The sequence below is a fragment of the Urtica dioica genome, chromosome 6, assembly GCF_054948205.1.
Source record: "Urtica dioica subsp. dioica isolate 48M chromosome 6, U.dioica_male_clone48M_v1_H2, whole genome shotgun sequence".
Taxonomy (NCBI): domain Eukaryota; kingdom Viridiplantae; phylum Streptophyta; class Magnoliopsida; order Rosales; family Urticaceae; genus Urtica; species Urtica dioica.
The window spans coordinates 2,358,893-2,381,079 of record NC_142761.1 but is presented as its reverse complement, the minus strand read 5'-3'; positions in this window follow the sequence as shown (position 1 = coordinate 2,381,079).

The window sequence follows — 22,187 nt, the reverse complement described above, 5'->3', positions numbered from 1 at the left end:
CCCTTCTATGTCTATCCATTATATATATATATATATATGTATATATATATATATATATGTATACATATATATATATATGTATACATATATTCCTTTTTTGTCTTTCTTTCCATTTCTTAATTTCTCTTAAAAATAAATACATAAGATAAAAGGAGAGACAGGCTTTTTCCACGGCAAATCTAGAGAAACGGCCACTTTATTTTATTTATATAACTAATTTAAATTACATTTAAGTCAATAATTCACCCTCTTTATAAAAAATAATCCAAATTTTACGAAAAATATTATTTATTAAACCGAAGTTAATTTAATTATCCCGTCCTCTTTTTAAAAAATAGTCCAGGTTTTATTTTATTTAAAAAAAATCTACAAAACCGAAGTTAATTAAATTAACTGCTCAGTTAATTTAATTAACTTTGATCTGGTGGGCTATTTCCCTAATAAAATAAAACTTGGATTAAATCTTTAAAACGAGATAGATAATTGACTAATTGCAACAAATACTTGCAAATTTAAACTACAGTACAAATAATTTTTTTGAAGGTAGTACAATTAGTTAATTATTCATATGCATACATTAACTTTATTTCAAAATACTAATAAAATTTTCATGTTATATATAAAATAAAATTACATGATAAATTAACAAAAATTTGTTAGAACTAATAGTTTTCCTTGCAATTTTTAAGATTTTAGTCAAAATTTCATTTTATTAAAAAAATAGTTCATCAGATCTGCAGTAAATTAATTAATTAAAGAGTAAAAATTAATTAATTAAAGAGTAAGTTTAACTTATAGTGAGTTTGGTGTGGAATTTTTTTTTAATAAAATGAAATTTTTGGTATTTTTGGAAAGATGATAAATTATTGGGTTATTGACCTATAATTGTCCCATAAATTAATCATCATTTACAGTAAAATAAATTATTATTCATATGCATATATTAACTTTATTTCAAAATACTAATAAAATTGTTATGTTATACATCAAACAAAATTACATGATAAATTAATCATCATTTACAGTAAAATAAATAAATAAATATCCTTATTAAAATCATTCTATTTATGTATGCACAAATAGGACGGGGCTCTTTAATGGGGTCATGACAGCTTAGCAAAAACAACGACATTACTTCAACAAGTTTTTATTCAGTCATTTATTTTATTTTATTTAATTCCCGATATAGCTTCCATAAAGTTTTTGGTATATTGTTGAAAATGAGTATATATTTTCCTCTTTTGACAAAACTAGTACTTTTATGCAATAGCTTCACTCTTCTTTGCCTTCATTTCTCTGTGTCCATCCCAAATTTCAATTTTATTTTTGCACCACATAAATGAATAAATATATACAAGCTGGTGAAGTGAACAAAATGGTGGGGTTTTATATACATACATACATGATACATGTATAATAGTATATGCTTTATATTTTTTTTATACTATTATTATTATTTTTGTTGGCTTCCATATTTTGGCTGGAAAGCAGAAGGACATTGGTGGAAAGGATGTTGTCATGTTGTGCTGTGATTTTAATGGGCTGGATTTAAAAAAAAAAAAAAAGATTGAGCATAAGAGAAGAGCCAATGTCAGAAATATAAAATAATTACCTGTTTCGAAAAAATAAATTGCATGCATGTATATTATTTGATAAAGCCAAAATCTTGAGTTTACTGTGGCAAACTTGGGGATGTTTTTTTTCTGATCTGCACAAATTACTATAAAGGTAGTATTCATTTATTTATTCGTTCGGCGTAACCAATCATAGTCTTGTATAAATAATGTACTTACCATACCCAACCCACATATATATGTATCAATAAGATATTTCCATAAAAAAAAATGTATCAATAAGATATGTATTGATCTGGTAATGTTATAGCTATTTTTTTTTTTAATAATACATTGATAAAGTAAAAAGGACTTAAGAGACTACAAAAATTAGGCTCAACAAAAAAATATAAAACTTCTTAAAAAATAAAGATGATAATTAGATCATAAACACAAACGTGATCACAATTAAACAACAAAAGCAGTGAATTATCAGTCTTTTTTATTGCGTTTGAAGAGACTTCGTCTGAGTGAGTGAGAGCCATGCCTAAAATAATAAATCTCTTATTTAAAATTTAGATCTAAATAATAAAATTTAAAATCATTATAATCAAAGATCCAGCAGTACAAAAGTCAGATTCATGTTTGAATTATTGAAGCATACAAATTAGAAAAAAAATAAAACAATAAAAAAAACTCTCTATTGAAGACATTCGAATGGTGTTGGTGTGCACGACAGAGACGTGCTCGTAGTGGAGGGATGATGACGGCTCTAAGCTCCGGACGACTACTGAGAAAAGTCAAGAAGCTTTCTATAATGATAAATTTGATAGAAATCGATGAAGACACGGAAAAAAAATAAAATGAAAATAGTGTCTCTCATGACGAGAGCCCTCTAATAATTTTTTGAGAGAAGAAGAGTGAACGTGTATAATTTTTTAATAGGGCGTGAGTCTAATCTAATATTGAAGCTTAAATGATATTTATCATTTATTTATAGTGAAGTAGTAAAAATCTTGGAGATATTTATTATCTTTTCTTTCTTAGCATTTTACTTGTGTCTTACTCATCGACATGTGTAAAAAAATTAATCATGTCTAGTAATAAAATTTTGACAACAGTTTTAGTTATTAAACATTAGTCAATTGTATTTATAGTAATAAGTATATTTTTTGTGCTTATTATTATAAATGGTGAATAATTTATACTTGAAGGATTTTTTTTTCAATTTTTGTTTAAATATTTAATATAATCAATTAGACACTATATGTGTAAATTTATGAATGAAAAATAATAATAAAATATATAAATTTAAAATAATTTAGTTCTTACATGTACATATATATGTTATGTTTACGGTGACTCGAACTCATTTAGGGACAATTAGATCAGTAATACAATAGCTCACTATCCTTTTACAAATAGCTCAAGTTTTATTTTATTAAAAAAAATAGCTCACTATATCCGTCATATGTCAATTAGCTAACGAGTAAATTAAATTTATTTTTAGTTAATTAATTTACTACAAGTCTGGTGGACTATTTTTTTTAATAAAATGAAACTTTGTTTAGAATTTTAAAAAGAGCCGAGGAAAAGAATAGTTGCAACAAATTTTATTTTTTTAAATGAGGTGATTACCACTTAATTAATTAGTACCCAGTCTCAACTAGTGCGTTTATGTGTATGACATAGATAACTTATCTTTTAAAACTGGTAGAAGTCAAAATCTGAATTATTTATAGGATAAATATTTTATTATCGATAATAAATTGAATTAAAGAAAGGTAAAATAGAAACATTGTCGAGGTTGAATATTTAATTAATAAACAGAAACTCCAGACATTTTATTTAAGGTAGGCGGCTATATTATAAAAATTAATATTATACTTGAATTTTATTTAATGCAACTCAGTTTCTTACCTTCGTATTTGTGGAACAATCCAGTAAGCAAATGTGTAATATGACAAAATATATAAAGAATATATAAAGTGTAAAACTATATGCTCAAGGTGACCAACTCTGAAATATCAAGGATTACAAAAGCTGTAAGATTCACTGCAAGATTGCCATTTTTAATGGGGTTTGGATATTTATTACTTTAAATAAACTCCTAAAGGGGACCATATTTTGGGGGCATGAGTTATAATAGTAATAGTTAAAGAGTATTTGTCTTTACTCATCTTTCTTAGACCATCTCTAAAACTCCATAAATTGTAAAAGAAAAAATTAAACTAAAAGAGAGTTTCCATTAATATTCAGGTTAAATACTCATTTATACATGAAAAAATATTGTAGTACAAGACACACCACAAACTTAAGTTAAAGTGAATCTAACACTAAATTACGATAATTGTTAATCTTGTGCTTGCTTCCGATAAAGAAAAGACCAAAAAACACAAAAAATAAAAAATTAAAAAATAAAATCGAACACATGTAAGGCTCTTTCAACTACTCATAATAGTTGATGGAAAGATCTATCGAACTGCGATCTTATGACCATGAAAAAGATGACTCTTCGGCCTCTATATAAATAAAAATCTAACACCGGGATAGTGGATGACGGCTTAAAACCCATAATTGAAATGTAAAAATACCAAACCAAAATTCAAGCAAAACACCAAAGATAAAATAATATAAAAAAACTACCATAAAAACTAAAGAGTAATCTTCACTCGTTAACCACTTGCTAAACTCAGAGAATGACGACACAATCCATCCGCGAATCTCCATTGTCACAATTCAGTACACGAATATCTCCACACTAACCGGTGGTAGGACTGAGTCAGCGAGAGAAACAGGGCCAGATGGGTCTAGGAAAATCGACGACCAAATGTGCCAAAAACAACATCGGCTGACGAGCCGGAGTGAGGTGGCGATTGAAGACTCAGAATGGGCCGGAGAGTCGTGGAGGTGGGGGGACCATAAACAAGACGAACTTAATGGTCTTATCAATTACATACCATAAAAATTCCACACGGAGGTACCATTGAAGAGCGAAGTCGTAGGAAAACGGAGGCAGCGATATTCAATATCAGCGGAGGTGAAATGACCGAGTGATTTGTGCAACAGAGGAAGGTCGCAGAGAGAATGACGACGATTGCACTCAGCTTCGGCAACAAAAACGAAAACTTGAAGCACCCGAAAATCCGACGAACTCGGCCGGAAAAATACCTCCAAACCCCAACTCCTCCACCAAAGAAGATAGGAGAGGAGAGGAGAGATGGGTGAAGCTTCGCCGAATCGGATCTTCCGGCAATGTGTTGATAGCCTACACCTCTGTAAAACTAGAGACAAAATAAAAGACATAAATAATTATTGCAATACTCTATCCCCCCAGGTCGAGCACTCCATTAGAGTCAGAGACTCGGCCACCTAGGACTCTAGGAGGTGGCAGTGAAAAAAACCTGAAAATCCTAGATCAAGTTTTCAATTTTTTAAATCTTGATTCACCTACTAGTGATAAAATAAACAATAATTGTCGGCAACAATAACGCGGAGGAATAAATAAATAAATAGTCTAAATTACTCTAATAATAATACTTAAACTCTTTAATTTTTTTTTTATATATATTACTATCTTATAACACCAATATAAAAAAAATACAAAAAATTAGGTAAATAGCAAATTAAAACGCTTGAGATTGTTAATTATATAACCAACGTTTCGTAAATTTTAGGTATATAGTCATAAAGATGACGTAGTATTTCTGGTTTGTACTTTCATTGAAATAAAAAGGTAGAATTTATGTCAATTTACACGTGTAAATAGATAGACGTGACTATTTACCTAAAATTTACGAAATATTTGCTATATAACAATGTAAAAAATATAAATATGACTATATACTTAATAGAAAAAAATCCTTTGTTTATCATTGTCTTTCTACCAAACAAGTAGACTTCTCATCTCTCTCTAAAAAAATCTTCCTATATTCCCCCACATATTTTTCATGGTAATAATAATAATAATAAAAAATTCAACTACTTTCTCACGTAGTTTACTTTTTCATGCATATGATTTGTATTGTATTTTAATAATTTGTATTTTTTGTTCTAAATAATGTAAGTGCCAAATGCTATTAGTGTGTAGTGGGCATAATATTCTCTTTTCTCTCATTGTTATCAATATAGGTCATAGTGATATGTTTAAAATACTACATTTTTTTGTATAAGCTCGAGTTGACAAATTTAAAGGCATAACATAGATCTTTTCAATGTGTACATTATACAAGTTGCCTTCAATACAACTCAGCATGTCAGGGCATATTTTTAAATCCCCACTCTGAATTTATATTTATTAATTTAACTTCAATTCATGCCTGCAATATTGTCTCTGAAACAATACTGCACATTTTGCCGTACTTTTATAGCACACATTTTCCAACAAGTTATAGTACATGACAATGAGATCTAAGTTTGCTCGTGTACTTATCTTTGTTTTATTTTTATCTTCTTTGTATAAGATGAGGCCTAAGTCTAAAAGGTAAAGTAACTGCTCAAACAAAAGATATTATATATTATATATAAAGTAGAAAAAAAAGACACTCACAAAACACTGTTTTAATAAACATTGTTGTGTGAAGAAAAAAGCAAACCAAACACCAATAAAAAGTATCTCTGCTCCTCTCGTCTGAGTCAGAGTCTCTCACTGGTTCTTCCTAGTCGTCCCGGCGATGGAAGACCTATGTGATAAATGGTCCGAACTGGATATTGGAGAGGATGAAGAGGGTGAGATGCTAATTCTCGAAGCTGACGAACTTGAGAGTACCTCTGTCGATCTCTCACGATGTCTCCTGGGGAAGCTGCTGAGGAGGAAACCCTTCAATCGCAACGCCCTCAAATCTGTCATGGCCGGAATCTGGAGGCCTAAGGGAAAGCTCGAGATTAGCGATTATGACGGGGGAGGTTTCTGCTTCAAGTTCGAATTAGAGGCGGACAAAAAGAGAGTCTGGGAGTTAGGCCCCTGGTCTTTTGACAAGTCGTTGGTGGTTCTGCATGACCCGGAGCTGAAAGCTGATGACGGGGGAGAGTTCAGATTTGTTGAGTTTTGGGTTCAAATGCACGGCATCCCGCTGAGGAATCGCTCGGCTAAAATGGGTGATCTGCTGGGCAAAAGAATTGGAAGAGTGATAAAGATTGATAAAGACAAGGAAAATAGAATAAGAGAGGAGTTTATACGTGCTCGTGTGGCGATCGATATCGGGAAGCCGCTGGTTAAAGGGATCCACGTTATGATCGGAGTGGAGAAGACGTGGGTGACGTTTAAGTTTGAGAAACTCCCTGACTTCTGCTATACCTGTGGAAGTCTTGGACATGGGAGCTCTGACTGCCCAAAAACCGAGGGATCTACAGGGGAGACCGGGAAACTTAGGTTTGGGACGTGGCTTCGCGGGGGAGCCCCAAATCGAAACGCTGGTGGTTTCAGAAGCTTCAAAGGCGTTGGTACGATGATGGAGAAAGGTTGGGTAGGACCGGAGAAGCCTCCGACAAAAGCTTCGCCTCGGACTCCGCCGGCCGAGATGCCTAAAGACAACTGTACCTCCCCGGCGGCGACGGAGTCGGAGACCCCCTGTACGGCGGAGATGGAAGTAGACGGGGGTAAAACTGACGGCGCCAAGGCCTCGTCCTCGGCGGTGAACGATGGCCCGACTCCGACTGAGGAATTACCAGAACAGGTTTCGATGCCAAATGGGGCTCCGACGTTGGGAAATGGCTCCACCATTCCCCGGCGAAGAAGAGCCCGGTCCGACGAGAAGACATCTCCGGCACTGAAGACCCAGCCAGCGAGACCGAAGGCAAACCAGACCCAGCCGGCGAGTCCGACGGCAAACCAATGGGAGTCGGGTTTCCCGGGGAAAAACAAGGTTTGGGCGGCGAGTGGACCCACGGCCGAGAGCCCTGGAATCGGACCGATGGAGCATGGTACGCCTTACCCTGCTCGGCAAAACACGAGCTGTACCACCCCGGTTTCTGAGGAGAACAGATTTCCTGATTTGGGGGGAGTAGGTTTTGCTGCAGTAGTTCAGAATAAAAAAAATGAAAGAAAAGGAAAAGGAGATGGGTTTGGTGGCGTGGGCACGAGGTTATAGAGGCAGAAGTGGCAACAAGTCAACTGCAGAAGAGTGTGACCTCTCCTAAGGCGGGGCCCGCGCGCCCTCTCCCTATTGTTGCTGACGTGGGCCGGGCCCTAGTGGATGTTGGGCTTTCTACTGATGCGGCTACCATAAAAAATGGGCCCATCTTTAATCAGCCAAATCCCTTGGGCATGGAGAGGACTTTTATTTTCGAAGGTGGTGCTTCCGGGGGGCCCGATTCAGGCGATGGAGGGATCACGGGCACCGGTACGCGGCTGGGGACGCTGGGAACCGGCGGAGGAGGCTCGGGCACCGGCACGAGGCTGGGGACGCTGGGAACCGGCGAAGGAGGATGGGGGGAAAAGGAAGTCTAGCGAACGACTCCGAGTCGGCAATGTGAAAAGAATGGCGCGTCTTTTCGAAGCCAGCGACGTAGGACAAGACGGACCGGAGAAGACGAGGCGCCCGTCCCCAAAAGCCCAGGTAAGTCTCTCTTCTCCCTATCCTAGTTTGAGTTTTCGTGGGGATTTTGGTGAGGGGCAGGGGGCCAGGGATCTTGTTTTGGCAGATTGTATCTCAGAGGTTCCTGGTTCGGCTGATAGAGACTTACTTCCTGCTACACATGACCTAGGGAGAAGAGACCTTTTTTCTGTTTCTCGTACTTTGGAAGTTTCTAGTCCACTAGATTCGACCTTAGTTGTTTCTGATGAGAGAGCGGCGCCCCTCGAGAGTGAGGGCCGCCGAACGCGATGATAGGTGTTATTTGGAACGTCCAGGAGTTGGGTAACCCCGGGACGAGGTCAGCCCTCCTTGTTCACGTTCGATATCACAATCCCGATTTTATTTTTCTTTCGGAGACTAGACTTCGGCGAGAGGGGGCTGAAAGGGTGAGAGTGTTGTTGGGTTTTGACGGCTGTATGACGGTGGACTGTCTTGGTAGGGGTGGAGGCTTGATGTTACTTTGGAAAGAGCCTGTGAGATTCCTACTCGGGACGTTTTCGAAATATCACATTGAAGGAGATCTGGTTAGCGAGTTAGGTGAGAGTTGGAGATTTGTTGGGTTCTACGGGGATCCTGTGAGCGCCCAGAGGAAGCATTCTTGGGAGCTCCTTCGTCGCCTCCGGAGCTCTTTCACGGGTCCTTGGTTAGTTGGTGGCGAAATGAACGAAGTTGCCTCCAACTCAGAGATTAGAGGCGGTAGAGACAGAGGTCCCGGCCAGTTATCAGCTTTCAGAGAGATGATGTTGGATGGCGACATCCATGACTTAGGTTTTGAGGGAGACCCTTTCACCTGGCGCAAATGTGGTATAGAGGAGCGTCTGGATAGATGCCTTGCGTGTCACGAGTGGAGCGACCTCTTCCCCTCGGCCACTGTTCGTCACTTGAGTTTCTGGAGTTCGGACCATAGACCTCTTTTTCTGCTTACTGCGGGTTTCAGAGATCGCCGAAGGAGCAGGAGGCCGAGGCGTTTCTTCTTTGAGGAGTCTTGGATAGGTGAGCCTGAGTGCGTCGAGCGGATCCGTAGAGCATGGGGGACGGGTCAGAGCGGTGATCAGAATCCGAGCTTAGCTGATGCGATCAGTCAGTGCAGACTGAGTCTCTCCCACTGGGGCGGAACGAGGAACAGAGAGATCAGAGACAGGATTGAGAAGCAGAAGAAGATCGTCGAGCTTGCGGGACTATCGAGCCCGGATTTCTGTATGGAGTCCTTCAGACGGGAGGAGAGACAGCTTGCCGCTTTAGTTGAGAAGGAGGAACAGTACTGGAGACAGAGGAGCAGAGTGTCCTGGATGCGGTGCGGGGATAAGAATACGAAGCTTTTCCACCGCAAGGCTTCTGCTAGGAGGAAGATGAATGCCATTAGAGGTTTAGAGGATGAACACGGGGATTGGCACAGTGGAGACTCTGAGATAGAAAGGATCGTCTCTGATTACTTTGGTGATATTTTCTCTTCAGCGAGGCCTTTTTCGCAGAGTATTGAGTTAGTTTCTGCGGGCGTACAACCTAGGATCTCGGAGGCGTTAAACGCCGAGTTAGAGCGCCCTTTTGAGCCAGATGAGGTGAAAAAGGCGCTTTTCTCGATGGATGCTATCAAGGCCCCGGGGAGTGACGGCTTTCCCGCAATTTTCTACCAGAGATATTGGGACATAGTAGGCGAGTCGGTCTTGAAGACATGCCTTGGGATTCTTAACGACGGAGATGAGGTGGCCACCATTAATGACACTGTGGTTACCCTCATCCCCAAAGTAGAGGACCCGAGACGAGTCAGCGACTTCAGACCGATTAGCCTATGCAATGTGATCTATAAGATAGTGGCCAAGTCCTTGGTCAACCGTCTTAAGATCACGATGCACGACGCTATTTCTGAGTCCCAGAGCGCTTTCGTAGGTGGTAGACTGATCTTCGATAATGTCATGGTTGGATTCGAGGCTCTCCATACGATGAAGCGGAAACGCTTCGGAAATGGAAAGTGTGCGTCTCTCAAGCTTGACATGGCGAAGGCTTTCGACAGAGTTGAGTGGGCCTACCTGGAGTCGATGATGTTGAGACTGGGATACAGCGCGCAGTGGGTGCACCTTATCATGAGATACGTTACCTCAGTCAGATTCGCTTTCAACATCAACGGCTCCACCCGAGGCAGTGTGACTCCCTTCAGAGGTCTCCGCCAGGGGGATCCTCTCTCTCCATTTTTATTCCTCTTCTGCTCTGAGGGCCTCTCGAGCCTCTTCCGAGCAAGCGAGGATGCTGGAACGCTTTTAGGAGTCCGATTCCGGGAACTCCACGTGTCTCACCTTCTTTTCGCGGATGATAGCCTGGTTTTCTGTCGAGCGACACCCGACGAATGTGTGAGGGTTACATACATTTTACGGACTTATTCAGAGGCCTCGGGCCAGATGGTGAACTTTCAAAAGTTCGATGTCTGTTTCGGTAAGGAGGTCAGTGAAGAGGAGGGTGAGGTTTTGGCCCAGATCCTAGGAGTTAGGAAGACAGAGTGCCATAAGCGTTGGGTCTCCCCGCGTTCACTGGTCGGAGGAAGACAGAGCTTTTTGGGTTTGTGAGAAACCGTGTCTGGGATAAGATTAAGAGTTGGAATGGTCTCTCCCTCTCGCAGGCTGGCAGGGAGGTTCTCATTAAGTCCGTCCTCCAGTCAATTCCCAGCTACGTGGCCTCTTGCCACAAGATCCCGCTGCGTTTGATTAGGGACATCCATTCGGCGATTGCCAGATTCTGGTGGGGGGTGGTACGGCGACGAGGAAGATCCACTGGTGCAAGTGAGAGGACCTCACGCGTCACAAGTCAGTGGGAGGGATGGGCTTCAAAGATCTGGAGAAATCCAACCAGGCCCTTCTGGCTAAGAGTGTCTGGAGACTCCTCAGGAGACCGAATAGTCTGGTAGGCCGAGTCTATAGTCAAAGCTACTTCCCCGATGGTGATATTATGACGGCTCTTCCTGGCTCGTGTAGCTCATCCATGTGGCGCGGTCTTCTTTGGGGACGTGAGATCATTCAGTCTGGCTCGAGATGGCGGATCGGGGACGGGGAATCTGTGTTCGTCATGGGCGACAGTTGGGTTCCTAGGGACAGACCTGCCACCTGGATTGATCCCCCCTGGATTCCCCCCGATATACGGGTAGCTGAGCTTATGAGGTCCGACGGTACTTGGGACGTCGATCTTATTACAGCGATGTTTGGGGCGGAGGACGCTGCGGCGATCTTGAGCATCCCGTGTGGTGGTGAGGGTATTCCTGACGTGCGTCGCTGGCATTTCACTGATGACGGAGAGTACTCCGTCAAGAGTGGTTACCGTGTAGCTATGGAGAGAGCCAGTACTCCGGCCGCCAGCTCTTCAGACCCGACGGTGATGGAGAGGTGGTGGACAAAGTTCTGGCAGCTGAGAGCTCCTCCTAAGGTGAAACTCTTCTGTTGGCGAGTCTGTTCAGGCCAGATCCCGGCCAGAGCAGTCTTAGCCAAGAAGAGGATCACCTCTGACGACAGCTGCCCTGTCTGTCAGGAGGCGAGAGAGACTGTTTTTCACGCGTTTTGAGGTTGCAGGTGGAGCAGGAGAGTCTGGAATGAGGTGAGCTTCGGCCACATTCTTCCGCCTTTCAGAGACGGCGATGCTTTCGACACTATCCTCAGAGTGACGGAGACCCTTGAGGTTCGTTTCCATGAGCTTTTCATTACTATTATCTGGGAACTTTGGAACCACAGGAACAACGTCTTAGCCGGGAGATCAGCTTGGAGCCAGCCTCAGCTAGTCCAGTGGACGGTGAGCTTCCTCGAGGAGTACAGAGCGGCTACGGATAGGGAGACCCCGACGAGCACGAGGGTGACTACGACCCCCAGATGGACCCCCCCAAGGGACGGGACCCTCTCGATTAACGTTGACGCGGCACTAGCTCGCGACCGTGGAGGCTTCGGTGTCGGTTGTATAGTTCGAGACCACACCGGAGAGGTGATCGCCTCGCAGACGCTTTTCCTAGCTAGGGGGTTCTCCCCCCAGCTTGCGGAAGCGTATGCTGTCCTCCATGGCATAGAACTAGTTCGCAGCGTCAATGGCAGGAGAGCGGAGATCCAATCTGACTGCTTGGGTGTGGTGAGGATGATCGATGAGGGCGTGATGCCTGCGACAGAGCTTGGGACGATCTTGCTCCGCATCTTCAGAGAGGCGAGGGAGCTTGAGGTTTTTCGCATTTTGCATATTTCTCGTCTTTGTAATGTTGCAGCGCATAACCTAGCGCGCTACGCGGTTAACCACCACTCGTCCTCGACCTAGCTGGGTTTAGTCCCGCCTTGTTCGGAAGAGGCCATTAGGGCCGATGATCGCGAGTTGCGGTCCCGCACGGCCTCCTAGGGCCCTTGTTGTTTGAGTTTATTTATGTTCTCTTTACCGATGGTTTCTGTTCCATTCTTATCTTTGTAACCACGGTTTTCCTCCGCCATACGTGAGGGCTTTTATGATATTTCGTGGCACCGACCACGTTTCCTCAAAAAAAATAAAAAATAAACATTGTTGTGTGATTTTTATTTTTTTAAAATAAAAAAATAAGATATCAAATCCTAAACATAAATAGTATTTATTCGTACAGATTTTTTTTATCAGAAGATAAAAATGTATTTTAAAAAAAAAAAAATACATTTTTTTAAACTTAAATATTTATAGACAAAGTGTTTATATATTTTTTCATCCAGACTAAAATATATTAATTATTCCGCAGCAACGTGCGAGGTATATATTGTTTGTATTACATAAAAATCGCACATGATACATGTAGTAAGAAAATGTAAATATATATGTATAGATAAAATCGCACATGATATTGTAATAAAGTTTAGAAAATTGAATAGTACAATTTTTCTAAATAATGACAGTTTTAAACCATTTTAAAAATATAATCTTTTCAATCTATAAATAATTATATGTAATTAATTTTCTTATAAATGAAATTATAAATAATAAATAAAGTATATACAGTCCAAAATAACATAATAAAATAATTATTTATAGTTTAAAAAATATTATTTTTATGATAAAAACTTTAAACACACCACTTTTACGATTAATTTGAAAAAGCATTGTCACAAACAATTTTGGAAAACTGACAGTAATAATACCATTGACTTGACATTTACAAAAATCTCACAAAACTCAAATATTGACATATTTAATACCAAACCTAGTGTGTAAAGACAGAAATACCCTTAAATATCATTTAAACAAATACAAAAAGATTTAGCTTAAGTGACTCTCTCTCTCTCTCTCTCTCTCTCTCTCTCTCTCTCTCTCTCTCTCTCTCTCTCTCTCCTTTCATTCCCTGGTACAAGTCCCTTCATTGCCGACTCTAAGTTTGTGAACAATCGGCGCCGAAAGAAATTGGTTGAAACCCTAAGTCGGTGTCAAAAACAAAAGAAAAGTCTACACTGCCACGGGTAAGGTCGTTGGTGAGCCTCCCTCTGACTCCACCGTCGGAGCGGCCACAACGAATAGTCGCCAAACAGAGTTGGGAGGTGATGAGCCACACGGGAGCAGCAGAAGTGCTGCCATTAACGGTTATGACGGCAGCGCCGCGGCGAGCCCCAATTTTGAACGGGTGACGTAGAATATAAAGTGGTCAGAGTATCTACAGATCCCCAATTTTTTTTTCCTATTGTGTTGGTATTAATGGGATATGGGATGAGAGAATTACCGTATCTTTGGTTTTTCCTTTTGGGTGGGCGTCGAATGTGTTTGGACGGTATGTAATCAATTAGTTTATGGTGTATTCAATTTTCTTAGATGGATGTTGATATATTGTTTTCTAGGTCTGAGCACATATTCTGGTACTTTGAATTTATTGTTCTTATTTGAAAGTGGAACTTGTTGGTGAGATAAGAGTGTAATTTTGAGTTGAAGTGGATTAGCATGTGGTATATGAAAATTTAATGACAACAAAAATTTGAAAATTGTGACAAATCGATCACGAAATGAGTGTACTTCGTGACACATGTGTCAAGAAGTAGATGTATTTCATGACACATGTGTCACTAAGTACACCCATTTTGTGACACATGTGTCAAGAAGTAGATGCGTTTTGTTACACATGTGTCACATAATGACTTCATTTTGATTTTTTTTCCTCGCCATTGGATTTGTCCCCTGTTTAGGATTTTTTTTTTGTTTTTTTTTCTTTTTCAAGATTTCATGATCACTCAATCACGGAATTGGAGAACTTCGTGACCGATCGGTCACGAAATTTAAGATATCGTGACAGATCTGTCACCTCGTTCTCCAATTTCGTGACAGATATGTCACGACATTCTCCAATTTTATGACAGATTAGTCACAAATTAGAATTTGCGTTACAGATAGGTCCCAACTCTCACGATAACATAAAACAACAGCACATGAAGAGAACTAAAAAAATCAAACAAATAGCTCAAACTCGCATGTTCATATCAATGCAATACAAAAATTCACATAACACAACATTATTTTTTCCCCTTTTTAAGAAGACTGCAAATTTCATAAATCAAACACGATCACTACAAATTTCATAAACCTTAAACTAACCCATTATGGCCATACTAATAAAACTGCAATGAATCTTCATTTGAACTGAACTCAATACAAAATCTTATTTTCTTTCTCTTGTAATCATTGAACTTCTTTTTCGGGACCCTCGAAACATTACTCGGTCGGACCTCCTCTGGCTTCATAGACTTGTTCGTCTAGAGCATGTATAATCATGCATCGAGGTGTCGCCGTCTTCTTCATGCTGATCGAATACTATGTTGGTACTTTCGCTGAACACATGATACGCCTGGTTGTACCCACTTCTACTATGCTTATCATATACACATATTTCCTTCATCCCCATTTACAATTGGGGATATTATATATACGTCCTAAAATATGGTTGTTAACATTGAAATAAATACATTTTGTGACTTATGTATCACGAAATGAACCCATTATGTGACACATGTGTACTAAAACGCATCTATTTCGTGACACATGTGTCATGAAATGAATTTGAACTAGTTTCAGTGTTACGAAGTACATCCATTTCGTGACACATGTGTCAAGAATAGGTCAAATTGGAATCCCATTTTTAGCGAACTAATAACTCAGAATCGCATTGGAACCACATTCAAATTGAACGTAATCACTTAAACTAGTTTTTATTTGTTAAACGGACGACGAACTAACCTAAATCTGGTGGAGGAATTTTTGGATCTCGACCCAAACTCCCGAGCAAGGAAGAAGACGACCAAAGCTCCTGAGCAAGGAAGAAGACGACCCAAACATTATGAGCAAGGAAGAAGATGATCCAAACTCAAACCACGTTGAGTTGATGACCAGCGAAGAGAAGACGAGCAAATTTATTTAAGTTTGGACTTTTAAATTTGGTTTAGCATTCAAACCTAAAAAACGTGACCCAAAGATCCTATTCCCAAGGAAAGACGACAGGTTCCTTTGTAATATTCTGATCGGATGAGTGAGTGAATTCAGGCGGGTTCGGTGGAGTCAGAATTTGGCGAGCTGAGTGTGTGAAAACGTGAAAGTGAAATAGAAAAAATAGAAGCGAGCGTGAAGGAGAAAGGGAAAAAAGAGAAAAAAAATAACAAGAAAAATAAATATTGGTTGAGGTAGTTGGAGAAACATGTATTTCTCTCACTTACCTTTAGTCTTAGATGTGTTAATATTTGAGTGTTGAGTGATTTTTGGTAAGTGACACGCCAATAATTCTATTGCTGTCAATTTTCCAACAATTTTTTATAGCACCAAATTTATGTATAAGTAGATACACTGTAGTTTGTAAGGAAGTTCAAAGCCCATGAATTTTCCATGGATTATGTGTCACTAGAGAAATGATATGCAATAAATATTACAAAGCCACACAGTTTAAGCAATAATTTAGAGATATAATCAATGATATATGCATAGTTATTATTACAAGAGGCAATTAGACCGATAACACAATAACATATTCCCCTTTTAAAAAGTAGTTCAAGTTTTATTTTATTAAAAAATAATTTACCAGTCTACAGTGAGTTAAATTATCTAACGAGTTAATTCTGTAGTTAATTTAATTTATTGCGGAGTGTTGGATTATTTTTTAATAATTTTAAAAAGAGCTGTTAAAATAGCTAATTGCAACAATTTAGGTTGTGTTTGGTTCTCAACTGCAAAAGAGTTTTTGACTTTTTGAGATAAAAAAAATCATAAACAAAAAAGGAAAGTTGCGTTTGGTTGTGTTTTCGGAAAAAAATTTTAAAAATTTTTGAAGTTGTTTTGTAAAAGAGTAAAGAAAACTGAAAATAAATAAAATGTGCTTTTGTAAATTTTTTTCTTCTCTTCTCTCCTACTTCTCCTCACCCGCGCGCAAGACTTGAAAAAAAAAAAAAAATCCGGTCATCTTCTTCAATCACCACCGAGCCTCACCATCACCGCCAAATAGTTTTCATTTTTTTCATTTTTTCAAAAGGTGTATCAAATAGTTTTCATTTTTTCAAAAACAAAAATGAAAACTGTACCAAACAGTTTTTTCAATTTCTCAAAAACAAAAATGAAAACTGTACCAAACAGCTTTTTGAAAACAACTGTAAAATAATTTTTCAGTACAACTACAAAAATTAGAAAGTAGAAAACAAATTTTTTTTTACTTAACCGCTAAACAAAGCCTTAATGTTATGTGACTAGTTTTATTTGCTGAATTTGAGGGATTCCACATGGGTGTGGGGGCAATATATTTAGAAGGGATATAGTAATGCAACAAAAAGAAAAAGAAAGAAATAATGCAAATTAAAATAAGGTTGGAAAAGAAACATGGGTCCTCCTAGAGATGTACTATTAATCTTTAGTCATACTATTTTTGTTTTTTTGAAAAGATTGTCATAGTAATCTTTTTGATATTTTACCATGCAAGATAGGACCTTTCTTTACCACAACTTGCATTTCTCTTTATGTCCTTTCCATTAAATTTTAATTAGATTATTGACATTAGGGATTTGTCTTCTACTGCGTATTGTCTTCAAGTACACACGAATAATAATCCAATATTTTTATAAAAAAAAGCAGAGAGAGAGAGAGAGAGAGAGAGAGAGAGAGAGAGAGAGAGCAATGCGTAAGTGTAACAGTGCTAAATACATATTCAACAATATATTTGTTTGAAAATGGGGTTTGAATCATTTTACAATACCTTACACATCCACCTGGAATTTATGAAATTGATTGTAGTTTTCATGTATTTTTTCATTAGTTAAAAGTATTGGTACACTGTGTACGATAAAAGAAATAGACGTTACAGTTGCAATTAAACATAATACTATATATTTTTTTTTTTAATAGTACGGATTTTCCATTAAAATTGAGTAAAAACCCATCAATACAGGAGAAAATACCTTAGTACATGGATTACCATGACCTAAGTCGAGGTGAATCTAACACTAAAATCCGGTAAAAGTACGATATGTGCTAACTTCCGACAACGAGAAGAATTACAAGCACCAATAGAGCACACAAGAGGCTCGTTAAAAAACTCAAAAATTGGCGATGGAAAAATCCAACCAAACTCGGTCCGATAACCACGAATAGGGTTGCTCTTCAACCTGCATAGATAAAAACCTAACAGGAAATCCACTACGGGAGATGAGACTACGGCTAATCCGAGTCCAAAACAAAACAAGCATAATAAAAATTAAAAGGATCCATACTCCAACAACCAAGAACCCTATAACTAAAAGAAAAACCAAAAACCAGCCAGCGAAACAGTAAACCAACCACAAAAACCCAGATCTACTACCACCTCTCAGATCAAACCAACCCAGATCTGCGAACCTTCGTCAGTCGCACAACGATCGGAGAGCAAGAGCCCGGCGGCACATCCCGACGGCGGTCACACTACGGTCGGAGAGCGGTAGCTCGGACGCGGACGCGCACAACGACGACACGCTGAGATACACTCCGAGGGTCAGACGCGGACGGCGGTCGCACCGTCGGAGACCGGCGGCGCACAGCGTCAACGAACCCACTCTTAGATCCGTGATGTTTCTTCCCTCCGATCCAAACCCAGGTCGCGCGAAGGGGATGGAGGCCGGGTCGAGGAGTCACGCGCGCCGTGAGAAGATGGCCGACGGATCTGGACAGCGGTGGCGTGCGGGCTCGACGGCTAAGGAGCGGAGAAACGGCGTCCACAGAGAAGGGATCTCGTGGAGAATCGCCCTCCCCTCCGGACCGGAGCCGCGACGGTGACGGCTTCCGAACCCAGAGGGGCGGCGGCGGCGATTAAAAGTTAGGGTTTTCCCCTGTTTCTGTTCTGAGGTTTCTCCAGGAGAGAGAGAAGTTTTTGGGTTTTAATACTATATTATTAAACAAGGCAAAGTTATGTTCTAGTACTACGTCTGTCACGAATAAATCTCGACATATGAAACCTGTTGAAATTTTATTCTACATTGTTTGCCATTTGAAACTGGAATTTTGTTTTCAATCTGAATAAGAAATTATGGTTGCGTGAATAGTGACAAAAAAATATAAAAAATCTTTTGCCATTGTTTCATTTTTTAAATTAGACTATATTTTAGTTTTTAAATTTTTCGATGACATCTGAACAATTTTTTTTATTATTATTAATTAGCTGAAATTTTCGGCCACTTTCAGAATATAACTGTCCGTTCAGATTGGTCCCGAAATTATGGTAAGGATTGAACAAATTTATTGTTCCATCGGTTTACCAAAGTTTAATAATGAATAAAGATGAAGTTACGACCGACAATGATAATCTATGTTCTTTTGTTGACTAGACATGCTTTTATTGAAAGGGAATATAATGCATATAACTGTTGTTTCCAAGTAATGTTTCACACTCAACCAAATTACTCAAATTTGCTACATGTAATAAACAAAAATTACTTGCCCAATCATAACGAACTTATACATACATATTGGTTATAACTTTACGGTTAATTTTGTCTCTGGATTTTGGACCGGGTTGCAATTCAAAAGGTAGGTGCACGGTGTACCTAATAAATAAGATGTTAAATTCAAATATAAACGTTGAAAAGTCTAATCAAATAGTGTGGTCCAAATAAATAAGAAAGAAGATGGTCCTAAATTAGCAAGTATGTAAATGTCTTTTACCATAAAGAAAGTGTAAGCAAATATAGCAGGTTTTATGCGCTGTTGTTTAATCACTTATGTGTTAAAACTATCGTTTCATGTCTGGACTGACTCATCATTTTGTCATGCTTATCTCACTTCTTTTTAGTCCACGTGTCATTTTCTTATTCGCTACGCAATAACTACTCTGTAGAGTGCTATAACTATTCTATTGGTTTGTATAAAGACGGTATCGTCTTCTTCTTTTGAGCTTAATGAGAACTCTCTTTGCTTCTCGTCCACTGACCTTTACTCTCTCTCTCTCTCTCTCTCTCTCTCTCTCTATATATATATATATATATATATATATATATATATCTGAATTCTAACATGGTATTAGAGCGGATCACTCCAACCTTTGGAAGCTTTGATTCCGCCATGTTCGCCGCGAGTCAGGCCATTGGTTTAAGTTCCGGTGACCTTCACTCATCCGACTGCGTCCATGCTAAACCATAACAATTTCCTTCCATGGAAAAAGCAAGTTCTTATGACAGCCAAACGTCATCGGCTTCATAATTTCTTTTCGACTTCATTCAATCCCGAGTTCTCTGATTGGGAACAACAAGATCAACTGATTCTGCTTTAGCTTTTCTCCTCAATGTCTAAAATCACAGTTTCGCACAAGATAAATTACAAAAAAAAACTTGTCAACTGTGGTCCACACTTGAATCCTACTTTGGAGCTCAAGTTCGAGCAATAATTGCTCAATACAAGACCTCATTGTTGAACACAAAGAAGAACACCATGACGATCAACAAATTCATTCTCAAGGTTCGCAATTGTATGTATCTACTCAATCTCGTTGGTCACAAGGTCACAGAGAACGAGCACATCGATGCAGTACTCGAAGGTCTTTCGATCAAGTACGAGACGTTTGTAACTGTCATAAATTTGTGTGATGAGCCTTACACTATCACAGATATGGAGTCTCTCTTGCTTAATCACGAAGTAATGCTGGAAAAGAAGAATAGAGAAAGTGAGATTCTCTGCAACCCCGCCATGTCGAACTATGCCATATTTGGTGCCTAAGGATGCAAACCGTACTATAACAACCAAAATTACATGTCACAAAGCTAGAATCAACAATCTTGAGGGGGAGGTTCAAATCAGTACAAGTCTAATGGTAGAGGTAAGTTCAACAATCACGGAGGAAATCAATCTTCTCAATTAAGAGGAAGTGGTCGTTCAAACTCAGGTGGAAGAGGCTCTTGGCCAAACAACAAGACACAATGTCAACTGTGTGAAAAACTAGGACACATTGTGTTCCAAGCTCAGCGAGTCAGAGTGATAGCCACAGTCTCTACTTTATGCCTGCTACAGCTCAAAGCATTCAAGATCCATTGTGGTTTCCGAATGAAAGTGAATGATATCCAGACTTTGGAGCAACAAATCACATCACTGTAGACTTGGCAATCAAGTGAGAATTCATCGGAGGTGATCAAGTTCACATGGGAGATGGTAAGGGATCGAACAATCATTATATTGGTCAAAGTACTTTTCAATCTCCTTATGTGCCAAATAAAATAATGTGCCTTAAACAATTACTTCATGTCCCTAAAATAACAAAAAAAACTTATGAGTGTGTCTAAATTTGCTCATGATAATGGTGTCTTTTTTTAGTTCGTCCTGACTCTTGTTTTGTGAAGGATCTTACCAGCAATTCCGTAAGTATGAGGGGTCATCTTAAGGATGGGCTGTATGTTTCTGACAACACTCAAATCAACCTAGAGTCTTCAAGTCATGCATTTCCATTCAATCGAGTTAGTAAAACTACAAATCCTATGTCTAGCATTGAGTCTGTACATAAGAATTCATATGTGTCGCCTATGTGTCATATAGCTTATACAACTCCTTCATTTTCAATTTGGCATAATAGACTTGGTCATGCATAAGAAATTTCTGTAAAATCTATACTCAATCATTGTAATGCCAAAGTCATGAATAAAGACTTCAAGTTTGCTTGTTGTTTGGGCAAACTTCATAAATTCCCATTTTCCACATCACTCATTTCACATACAACACCTCTTGGGATGATCTATTTTGAAATTAGGGGTCCATCACCAACATCATCCACATATGGGAATAAATGGTACATTCACTTCACGGATAGCTATTCTAGATTCTCTTGGTTTTATCTCATAAAACACAAATCAGAGGCCATTCACTATATTAAAAAGCCTTCAAAGCCAAAGATGAAATACAACTAGCACACTCCATAAAATCTGCTCAAGTGATGGTGGTGAAGAGTACAGACCTTTTACCTCATTCCTCATTGAGTTAGGCATTAAACATAGAATATCATGTCCATGTGTCCATGAGCAAAACGGTCTAGCTGAAAGAAAACATAGGCATATTGTAGAAACTGGGTTAAGTCTTCTTGCACAAGCTTCTCTTCCATTCAAATATCAAGATGAGGCAATGTGAATTGTTGTGTTTATCATCATTGTATTACTATCCCGCGCCTTAGGCCACAAGATTCCCTTTCAAATGTTGTACAAAAACTGCCTGACTATAACAACTTTAGATCTTTTGGTTGTTTATGTTATTATGATCTTCGTCCTTGTAACAACCACAAATTTGCTTACAAATCATCTCTCATGCACATTTATGGGATATGGCATCAAACATAAAGGTTATAAATGTATCTCTTCATCTGGTCGCATATATATTAATAGGAATGTGATCTTTGATGAGATTGTGTTTCTATTCTCCAAATCCCTATTTGTTTCATCAAAAATATCATAAAATCATCGGGCAAGATTGGAGTTCAATTCTTATAGAACTCTGATTGCCGGATGTTGATAAGACCCATTTCTTTATGAACAGTTCAGTATTAATCATGTGCGTGAGTTTCTACAATAAGAAAAGCCAATTGTTCAAACAACATGTACTCACCATTCTCAATGTCCTATCATCTCCATCA